Source organism: Scyliorhinus torazame, chromosome 6, assembly GCF_047496885.1.
Source record: "Scyliorhinus torazame isolate Kashiwa2021f chromosome 6, sScyTor2.1, whole genome shotgun sequence".
Classification (NCBI taxonomy): domain Eukaryota; kingdom Metazoa; phylum Chordata; class Chondrichthyes; order Carcharhiniformes; family Scyliorhinidae; genus Scyliorhinus; species Scyliorhinus torazame.
This window is the reverse complement of record NC_092712.1, coordinates 266,638,650-266,649,954: the sequence shown is the minus strand read 5'-3', so window position 1 is coordinate 266,649,954 and position 11,305 is coordinate 266,638,650. Positions and strand designations below refer to the sequence as shown.

The following is an 11,305-nucleotide window of genomic DNA, read 5'->3' as shown; positions in this document are numbered from 1 at the left end:
GGTCAGCCGTTTTAGTTCCAGACACCTTCATTCTGTTACAGTTCTTCAATTCACAAATCAATTTTTAAAAAAACATAGGCAGTTAAGGGAGTAATGATGGGATGTCCTGGAATGAGCTTCACTAGAGGACAGCAAGGCTGGGGAAAGTCACAGGCCCCATTTCCAGGCAGCAGTCCCATCCTTCAATGCTTTTCATGCTAGCATCAGAGCCTCGTGAAAAGATCTTCCTATCCAAAATAATATAGGAGGTGGCTTTCATTTGAAAGATCTCAAACGTTTGCATGCAGTTTACACAAATCGTTGAGCATGGAAAGTGCAAATGCAGCTCGTGTGCAACTAACTGGCAACTCTTACAGTACATGAAGTTTAAATGTTCAAGTTCCATGTAACCCAAATTGACTAGTTACCTCTCTTCCCCACTTAAATAAGTATGGGGAGGGTGAAGGAATTGGTTACTGTCACCCAAAACAAATATGAATTGTAGGGAATGCTCTCATACTGCGGAATTTGTCCCTACACAGACCTTTTAGGGGTATGCTTAACATTTCCATGGTGCCGAAAGAAAAAAAATGAATGGAACGTAATGCATTTAAACAAAAGCACATTCAAGCCGTTAGAAAAGAGTGAAAAATCAAGTATTTCCCAGATTGCTCTTTCTGTGTTTTTGTATCCTGCGATGCTTACAATCCATTCGAAGGAATTCACAAACCCGTTTGCGAAGCAATGATACTCTGATTCCGAGCTCTCTTGAGGATCCGGTATTCAAGGCATTCTAGAGTTGGTGGATAGGCATGGAGTTCAAATTTATTTGCAAATAAGCAGTCTTTTTCACTCAACCACTTCAAATCCTCAAGTCCATAAATACAAACATTTCTGACATAGTGACCTGCAAGACATAAAAAAGTCCAATGTGTAATTGATAGTCACTCTTGCAACTACATTGGAAAAACCTTTATCACGCAATTGTGCAATAAATATCTTGGTAGGCCCTACCCGGCATTTTAAATATAATTTGCTTTCAATTGGCATAATCTGCATTCAATTACAAACATTGTGCAATCGTCTGATATCACTTGCACTCAAATGAAATCTTCTGGTTATCAATATATTTCATTTTCACTCACAACCACACCCGTGATGTTAAATGGTCATTATCACCTGACATTATCAATTGCAGTCTTGCAGCAATCACGACCAAACGTGTTCATGGACACAGCCAAAAGTTTCCAAATTCCAAGCTAACAATTATGTGGTGTGTAGGGCCAAACTCCTCCTGCCCCTCAGCAAACTCTCTCTCTCTTCCATTATACACTTATACACAAACCCCTCTCCCTATATTCTTCCTCCTCACCCTAACCCCTCCTCTCTTTCCCACTGCCCCCTCACTGTACCTCCCCCATCCCTTTGCCTCCCCTTGATAGACCCCCCACCCTGTACCCCACCCCCCTCACCATCCTCTTCCCCCATTCTTACCCCCTTCCCCTTCTTCCCCCACTCGGCTGGCCTCCTCCTCTTCAACCCCTCTTCCCCCTCCCCTCACCCTGTCCCCTCTCTTCCTCTCCCCTTGCCTCCATCCCTCCCTTCCTTACACGCTGTCCCCTCTCTTCCACTTCCATCGCCCTCTTCCAGCCTCCCCACCCCTCCCTTCCTCCCCACCCCCTTCATCTCCCCTCCCCTCCATTTCCCCATCCTCCCCTTCTTCTCCCTCCTTCCACCAGCTGCTGATCTCCATTTGCAGGGATGGTTCTTTGCAGATTTCAAGCTGGTGTAGATGCTGCACGAACCATGGACATTCATGAGGAAAGCGGGGAGACAGGCGGGGTGTTGAGACAGAAGTGCCATCGCCCAGCTCTGTCACGGTCCCGAGCACAATTGGCCGGTCCTCCCCACTGCAGCCCCGAGTGCAATTGGCTGCTCCTCACTGTGGCCCCGAGTGTGATCAGTCTCCACCTTCCCTAATGCAGCCCCGAGTGCGACTGCACCATCACGGCGCCGAATGCTGTCAGCCGCTGCCCCCCCCCCCCCCCCTAACTGCCCTGCAACGCCAAGCGCAATTGACTGCCTCTCCCCACCCCACGGCCCCGATCGGCCTAACCCACCCCACCCAGAGTGCAACCATGTGCTGGCACAGCCAGCTAGCAAAAAGGCCAACGAGACCCCAAGGTCTGGAGACTGAAGAGCCTGGGAGAGCATTTGGAAGAGATGGGGGAAGTTTGGAGGGGGAGGTGAGGAGCAACTGGAGGGAGGGGAGAATCTAGAGAGGGGAAAGCTGGAAAGGCAGAAAGGCTGGACGGGAGGGCCAGGGAAGACTGGAGTGACCTTGGAGGGAGACTGGAGAATTTGGAGGCTGGAGACAGAGGCGTGGCGGGGGGGGCTGGACCCTGCACCTGGAGGCGGTCTACGTCTTTTTGTAGCCTTCTTCCTCTTCACAACGTATTTTCCTACCTTTCTCTGTGTTGTTAGCAAATTTAATAACTGTGCCATCTTTGCCTTCATCCAAATCATTCATATAAATTGTAAAGAGTTGAGGACCCAGCACTGATTCCTGTGGCACACTACTCATCAGATATTGCCAAACAGAAAAATAAACCCTTTTTGCCGACTGTTTCCTATTAGCTGGCCAAACTGCCCCCCATGCCAATATGTCCCCCACCCCCCTAAATCCATGATTTTTATTTTCCGCAATAACATTCGATGTGGCATCTTACCAAATGCTTTCTGAAAGTTCAACCGATTCACCCTTAGCCACAGCATTCGTTACTTCAAATAAATTGGTTAAACATGATTTTCCTTTCACAAAACCATGTTGACTCTGCCTGATTACTTTGAATTTAGTTAAGTGCCCTGCTATAATGTTTTTAATAATAGCTTCCAACATTTTCCGTATGTCAGATGCTATCACAGGCCTATTGTTTCCTGCTTTCGGCCTCCCTTTTTGAATAACGGTGTTACATCAGCTACTCTCCAATCTAATGGAACAAAATCGGGTGAATTTTGGAAAATTAAAACCAATCCATCAAATATCTCACTGGCTACTTCTTTTAAGACCCTATGATAAAATCCATCAAGATCCAGGGACTTGTCATCCCACAATTCCAACAATTTACTCCATCACTTCACTTGTGATTTTCCTGAGTTCCTCCCTCGCTCCTAATTACTGATTTACAGTTATTTCTGTGATGTTACTCATGTCCCTGTAGTGAACAATACCTGTTCAATTCATCTGCCATCTCCATTTTCCACTCTCACTTTCTATAGGACCAATGTTCTTTGTTAACACTTTAAAAATACCTATAGAAACCATTATTATCTGTCTTTATTTTTCTAGCTAGTTTACTCTCTCACTATAATTTTTCCCTAATTTTAATCTTTAGCCATCCTTTGCTGTTCATTATATTCTGTCCAATTCTTTGATCTGCCACCAATCTTTGCACAGATACACTTTTTCTTTAAATGGGATGCTAAATTTAATTTTTTTTTGTTGCTAACTACAGATTGTGGGTCCCCCCCATGAAATCTTTCTTTCTGATTGGAATCTATCTATTCTGTATGTTCTGAAATATCCTCTTAAATGTCTGCCACTGCATCTCTATTGACAAGACCTTCAGCTAAATTGCCAGTTCAGCAGCTTTCATGTCCTCATCATTGCCCACATTCAAGTTAAAAATACTAGTCTGAGGTTTGCTCTTCTTTCCCTCAAACTGAACGCACAATTCAATCATATTGTGATCACTGGTACCTAGTACTGCCTTCACTGAGAGTTCATTAATTCATCCTATCTCATTGCACAATACCAGGTGTGGTATTGCCAACTCCCTGGTTGGTTCCAGAACGTGCTGATCGAAGAAATTATCCTGATAACATTCTATGAATTTGTTGGGCGCAATTTAATGGAAATGTTTCCAAATGTGGTAACGAGTGGGAACTGCCGCGAGCTTCCCGATGCTCGGAACGGCGAGGCCATCACCGGTATCAAAAGTTAATTGATCCACTTAATGAGGCCCCACGGGCTTCACACCACAAATGATGATCCCACCGGCACATTCGCTGGGACCGTGTTCACCACCTCCACACGAACAAGGGGAGCAGCACTTAAAACCGATCCTGCAGAGAAAACCCCACACAGCTTGCAGGCATGCCAATGAGGAGATCAGCCCCATGATTTGGGGATGCCGACCTGGCCAGATTGTTGGGCGTGGTCGAGACCATATGGAATGCCCTGTTCCCCCAGGGGCTCAGAGGGTCAGCCACAGGGCAGCTACTGCGGCCTGGGAGAAGTGGCAGTGACCACCAGGAGGACCGACACCCAGTGCTGTAAGATCAACGACCTCCACCGGGCTGCATGGGTGGGTTGGCACTGGCTGACTGGCACCGCCCCCACCCGCCAAACTTGTACCCCTGCACAAGCATGCACCTGGCACCACCCAGTACCTCAACGTGCCCTGGCCCACTCATGTCCACATTGCCTCCCTCGATCCCCCGATCCCCCACCCGCCCCCACCTCCCCAAACCCTGCGATGAAGTGTAGCCACCTGGGATGGCCACTTTCAGTATATAAAATGGACACTCGCAGAGCATACAAGGAAAAATGGACAATACAAAGTAACAAGCAGGCCAGAGCCTGAATGGGTATTTAGAAGACAGAACCGAAATTCTTGGCCTATTTGCACATTGATGGCCCATCTCCAATGAACAAAGACTAGTGCTCAGGTAGCCGGTACCGTCCCAGACATTCTGGCGCCACTACCTCAGCAAGAAGAAACAAACAAAGCAAGGCCAACGGCCACTTAGGACACGCCCAACCATCAAGGCACCCGCCCCTTTATTGGCTCAGATTGATGACAGTGATCGAGAAGCTGCCCAATTAATTGGGACCAAGTTTAAGGCCCACTTAAAAGCATGCAAAGCCTCCCCCCCCCCCCCCCCCCGAGTATAAGAAGGAACCCCCACCATGTGTTCACTCTCTTGGAATCTGCTCTCAACTGGAGAGACCCTTCCCATCTGCACCACCAGAAGCAAGTAAGTTCAAGTTCAACGCTCGCTACCAGACGGACGACCATAGCTATAGTCCTGCTACTTCTTCGAACCCAACAGCCTCAGATCCGAACAACGGCCATTGTTCCTCTGACCCAAGTGGGCACCAGAAGTTAAGTATAGGTGTTAGTGATAGACATAATTCAGCCTGTAGTGTTATTGTGCATGAGTTAATCATACTGTGTGGAAATAAAGTATCATTGACTTTGAACTAACTAACTGGTGTATTGGCTCTTTGATCGGTATTCGGTTGAACCTTGTGGCGGTATCAAGAAACCTGGCGACTCTGAAAAGCATATTCATAATTAAGGTTAAGAAAGGCGACCTTATTAACCACCATATTTATAGCCACTAAAAGATAGCAACAGGAGCGAGCGGCTCATGGTGCACCTTCTGTGTCCCCACAGGAGAGGTTGGCCTACAACAGGTGGGAGAGGGCCAGAGGGGTGCCAGACATCAGAACACCCGCCTCATAGAGGTTGTGGGGGTGGCTGAGGATAGATTAGTCACTGATGTTGAGGTTTGCGTACAGCGCAGTGGTGAAGATCCATCGGCCCCCACCCAGATGATCTGTCATACAGGAGTTATTAATGCCATAGAGACTGACCCATCCCTTCCACTGACCACATGTCCATTCTTCCACAGGATCTCCAACCGACGGTGCCTGCCCATCCAGGGTGACCCCTCCCCTTCATGACAACGCCTCGGAGGGGAGAGGAGACCACCATATTCATGGCACAGCTGTCATCCACACCCTCCACCGGTGCAGAGAAACATACCTCAGTGGGCAACAGTAGTGGTCAGGCTTCTGAGGCACATTCTGGTGAGCACCACACAGTTGCTGATGCACATCAGGAGGTGGCAGGAATGCCCAGGCGAGACAGTCAGTCTGCTGGATCCCAGGACCCAGTTGCTTCCCAGTCAGATGCTGAGCCTCTGGGCATGGTTTACCCGGAGCTGATGCAGTTGATAGGGTGTGAGAGGGTGCAGCCGTGATACTCAGAAGGGGGTGTCAGCATTGCTCCAGCAGGTCCATGGCCGATTAGAGGAGTCCCAGAGGTTATGGGCGCAGAAAATAGTGCCGGCAATGTGTAGCACCACGGCTAACACTGCTAGCGTGGCGACCACAGTGAGAGCCTGGTGCATGACGTCAGCAGCATGAGTGGTGGTGTCCAAGACATGCCACAGTTGGTGCAGGCCATGGCTGAGCGCTTTGACAGAGGTCCCAGTCACTGGGGGACGTGTCCCAGTCCCACGTAGACCTTGATGAGGCACGGCGGAGCGTGCACCAGACTCAGGTGAGCATTGCCGGGACACTTCAGAGAATGTCCCAGTCTCTGGGAAGCATCGCCAAGGGCGTTGACACCATGCTGCAGACATTGGGGAGCCGCCAGGGCTGGCAGAGCCAGATGACAGAGGGCCAGCCGGCGCTCCGTCGAGCTGGTCAAGGATCACTGAGAGTGGTGAGGGGAGCGCGCGTGCGTGAGGGGAGCGCGCGTGCGTGAGGGGAGCGCGCGTGCGTGAGGGGAGCGCGCGTGCGTGAGGGGAGCGCGCGTGCGTGAGGGGAGCGCGCGTGCGTGAGGGGAGCGCGCGTGCGTGAGGGGAGCGCGCGTGCGTGAGGGGAGCGCGCGTGCGTGAGGGGAGCGCGCGTGCGTGAGGGGAGCGCGCGTGCGTGAGGGGAGCGCGCGTGCGTGAGGGGAGCGCGCGTGCGTGAGGGGAGCGCGCGTGCGTGAGGGGAGCGCGCGTGCGTGAGGGGAGCGCGCGTGCGTGAGGGGAGCGCGCGTGCGTGAGGGGAGCGCGCGTGCGTGAGGGGAGCGCGCGTGCGTGAGGGGAGCGCGCGTGCGTGAGGGGAGCGCGCGTGCGTGAGGGGAGCGCGCGTGCGTGAGGGGAGCGCGCGTGCGTGAGGGGAGCGCGCGTGCGTGAGGGGAGCGCGCGTGCGTGAGGGGAGCGCGCGTGCGTGAGGGGAGCGCGCGTGCGTGAGGGGAGCGCGCGTGCGTGAGGGGAGCGCGCGTGCGTGAGGGGAGCGCGCGTGCGTGAGGGGAGCGCGCGTGCGTGAGGGGAGCGCGCGTGCGTGAGGGGAGCGCGCGTGCGTGAGGGGAGCGCGCGTGCGTGAGGGGAGCGCGCGTGCGTGAGGGGAGCGCGCGTGCGTGAGGGGAGCGCGCGTGCGTGAGGGGAGCGCGCGTGCGTGAGGGGAGCGCGCGTGCGTGAGGGGAGCGCGCGTGCGTGAGGGGAGCGCGCGTGCGTGAGGGGAGCGCGCGTGCGTGAGGGGAGCGCGCGTGCGTGAGGGGAGCGCGCGTGCGTGAGGGGAGCGCGCGTGCGTGAGGGGAGCGCGCGTGCGTGAGGGGAGCGCGCGTGCGTGAGGGGAGCGCGCGTGCGTGAGGGGAGCGCGCGTGCGTGAGGGGAGCGCGCGTGCGTGAGGGGAGCGCGCGTGCGTGAGGGGAGCGCGCGTGCGTGAGGGGAGCGCGCGTGCGTGAGGGGAGCGCGCGTGCGTGAGGGGAGCGCGCGTGCGTGAGGGGAGCGCGCGTGCGTGAGGGGAGCGCGCGTGCGTGAGGGGAGCGCGCGTGCGTGAGGGGAGCGCGCGTGCGTGAGGGGAGCGCGCGTGCGTGAGGGGAGCGCGCGTGCGTGAGGGGAGCGCGCGTGCGTGAGGGGAGCGCGCGTGCGTGAGGGGAGCGCGCGTGCGTGAGGGGAGCGCGCGTGCGTGAGGGGAGCGCGCGTGCGTGAGGGGAGCGCGCGTGCGTGAGGGGAGCGCGCGTGCGTGAGGGGAGCGCGCGTGCGTGAGGGGAGCGCGCGTGCGTGAGGGGAGCGCGCGTGCGTGAGGGGAGCGCGCGTGCGTGAGGGGAGCGCGCGTGCGTGAGGGGAGCGCGCGTGCGTGAGGGGAGCGCGCGTGCGTGAGGGGAGCGCGCGTGCGTGAGGGGAGCGCGCGTGCGTGAGGGGAGCGCGCGTGCGTGAGGGGAGCGCGCGTGCGTGAGGGGAGCGCGCGTGCGTGAGGGGAGCGCGCGTGCGTGAGGGGAGCGCGCGTGCGTGAGGGGAGCGCGCGTGCGTGAGGGGAGCGCGCGTGTGTAAGGGGAGCGTGTGTGTAAGGGGAGCGTGCGTGTGGTGTGTGTGTAAGGGGAGCGTGTGTGTGGTGTGTGTGTGTAAGGGGAGCGTGTGTGTGGTGTGTGTGTAAGGGGAATGTGTGTGTGGTGTGTGTGTAAGGGGAGTGTGTGTGTAAGGGGTGTGTGTGTGGGTGTGTAAGGGGAGTGTGTGTGTGATGTGTGTGTAAGGGGAGTGTGTGTGTGGGTGTGTAAAGGGAGTGTGGGTGTGTAAGGGGTGTGTGTGTGTGTAAGGGGAGTGGGTGTGGGTGTGCAATGGGTGTGTGTGTGTGGGTGTGCAAGGGGTGTGTGTGTGGGTGTGCAAGGGGAGTGTGTGTGTGGGTGTGTAAGGGGAGTGTGTGGGTGTGTAAGGGGAGTGTGTGGGTGTGTAAGGGGAGTGTGTGGGTGTGTAAGGGGAGTGTGTGTGGGTGTGCAAGGGGAGTGTGTGGGTAAGGGGAGTGTGTGTGTGGGTGTGTGTGTGTAAGGGGTGTGTGTGTGTGGTGGGTGTGTGAGGAGAGTGTGTGTGTGGGGGAGTGAGTGTGTGTGTGTAAGGTGTGTGTGTGCGGGGGTGTGTAAGGGGAGTGTGTGTGGGTGTGTGTAAGGGGTGTGGGTGTGTGTGTAAGGGTGTGGGTGTGTGTGTGTGTAAGGGGTGTGGGTGTGTGTGTAAAGGGAGTGTGTGTGGGTGTGTGTGTAAGGGGTGTGGGTGTGTGCAAGGAGAGTGTGTGTGTGTTCTGGGCTTGCCAGTTCCTCACTGCTGCCGCCTGTCCTCTAGCCTCTGGTTGGTTCGGTGGGTGCTCCATCCTCCAGTACCTCACCCTGCTGCTGTGCCAGGTTGTGGAAGGCACAGCAGACCACCACAAAGCGAGCGACCCTCTGGGAGGTGTACTGCAGTGTACCACCAGAGAAGTCGAGGCATCGGTTCTGCATTTTGAGGAGTCCAATGCACCACATGGGCCTCGTCATATCGGGTCTCTGTATCGGTCACTGGCATCATTAGCCAGGTCCTCAGTGGGTCCTCAAAGAGACCGGGAATGTACGACTGCCCCAGAATGTAACTCCCTGGGAAGCGCGCAGACATTTGAATGATCTTCAGCTGGTGGTCACACACGAACTGGATGTGCAGGATGTAGAACTTCTTTCTTTTGATGTAGGGCACTCTGAGGAGCCGGTGCACACAAGGCTACATGCGTGCCATTTATTACCCCCTGGACCTGGGGCATCCCAGCAATTGCAGAACATCCTGCTGCCCGGGTATCTTTTTGGGCCTGGTCCATGTCAAAGTTTATATAGTTTGCTACTTTGACAAACAGGGCAGCCATGAACTCACGGATGCGCATAGATACATAGAACATAAAGTGCAGAAGGAGGCCATTCGGCCCATTGAGTCTGCACCGACCCACTTAAGCCCTCACTTCCACCCTATCCCCACAACCCCTCCTAACCTTTTTTTGGACACTAAGGGCAATTTAGCATAGCCAATCCACCTAAGCTGCACGTCTTTGGACTGTGGGAGGAATCCAGAGCACCGGAAGAAACCCACGTAGACACGGGGAGAACATGCAGACTCCGCACAGACAGTGACCCAGCGGAGAATCGAACCTGGGACCCTGGCGCTGTGAAGCCACAGTGCTAGCCATGTGTGCTACCGTGCTGCATTTGTGGGCTGTAGCTTGTGAGATGCCACACAAGTCCCTGCTTGAGTCCTGGAGTGATCCTGAGGTGTAGAACCTCTCAAGGGCTGTTTAGCACAGGGCTAAATCGCTGGCTTTGAAAGCAGACCCAGGCAGGCCAGCAGCACGGTTCAATTCCCGTACCAGCCTCCCTGAACAGGCGCTGGAATGTGGCGACTAGGGGCTTTTCACAGTAACTTCATTTGAAGCCTACTTGTGACAATAAGCGATTTTCATTTCATTTCATTTTCAACTTCAGGGCTGCGGTTACCTTGACATCCACCAGGAGAGGGTATCTTTCTCCACCTGGTGCCAAGTCAGCGAGGACATGGCACAGGTGTCGCACTGTCCCCTTGTTGAGGTGGAGCCTCCTGCGGCACATGTTGTCTGTCATTTGTTTAAAAGTACACGTTGGGCCGTTGTCAGCCTCCTCTTCTGGGTCCCTCCCCGACCTGATGGGAGGCCGGGTCATCAGGGCGTGAGATAGGGCCCTGCACATAGGCTGCCACCTCGTGCAACTGTTGATATTGCTGGCGTTTGGCTGCCCAACCTGCAGCAGTACTGAGAGGGCAACCTCCGCAGGGCCAGGGCAGCCTCCACAGGGTCAAAGATATCATCCATCCCGTGTAATATCTGTAACGAATTGGGAGAGGGCGAGACTGGTGACCAGCAGTGTCATCCACCCCAGGACCCTCCATTCCCATTGCTTCCCCACCCCCCATCCCCACCATTCCCCATTGCTTCCCCTCTCCCTGACATGCCCAGCCCATGCACCTCCAGCCGCTGTGGGGGCCCCTGCGGACACCACACCCTGTACCCAGACACCCGCACGCTCGCTGGTCCCCTCTGCGGTGCAGACACCCACTCTCTGGTCGCAGAGATGTCACCGGTGCTGGGACCAAGCCCCTGGGTGTTCAGATGTTGGTTGCTGCGTCCGTGGTGTTGCTTCCTGCAGTGCTCAGGCACAGTGTCGTGGCATCACAGTCTGATTGGGATGGTAGGCAATAACCACCACAGGCTACATGGCGTGCCTACCCAGGGGAGATATGAAGTGCTCGCTTAACTACCATTGCGAATTCCCTATGAGCTATGGCCTCCAGCCGCCACAATCAGCAAGTGTTACGGATACTTGGTGGGACAGGCAGGGCTCTGGCTTGCCCCACAACTGCTACACTCGACCCAGGGAGTGGCATGGAGGACCCACGGGCACTGAGACACCATCTCCTCCCCACACCCCGCAGGAGTACCGGGGCAGCAACAGTACCCCCCCGGGCTCATTCCCTGGGAGTGAAGATAGCTCCTCACCACCTCGGGCCTCCGCAGCAGCCATTCCACCAGCTTCACGGTTTTAAAAAGGGTGTAGTGATCGGTGCCCGTGTGACCACTTGCTGGGGAGGCCAGAAGATCACGGGAGACTGTTAGATTGGGGGTTGTTCCTGTTAATTGTGTGGAGTTTGGCCTTGTGATTATTGGTTTCTCGCCACACCACAGCGGGGTCCTAATTTCGCCAACGGGAGCGGGCCGGTTAGA

At 55.2% G+C, this 11,305-nt stretch overlaps 1 protein-coding gene across 1 annotated transcript in view; it reads right to left on the bottom strand.

Annotated features, from left to right (window-relative positions):
• Positions 1 to 764: 764 nt before the first annotated feature.
• The window catches only part of LOC140425415 (N-acetyllactosaminide beta-1,6-N-acetylglucosaminyl-transferase-like), a 70,193-nt gene continuing 59,652 nt past the window's right edge, over positions 765 to 11,305 (bottom strand). Inside the window, exon 4 of the mRNA XM_072509669.1 lies at positions 765 to 886. The gene's annotated coding sequence lies outside the window, so the exon portion shown is untranslated. The remainder of the gene's footprint in view (positions 887 to 11,305) is intronic.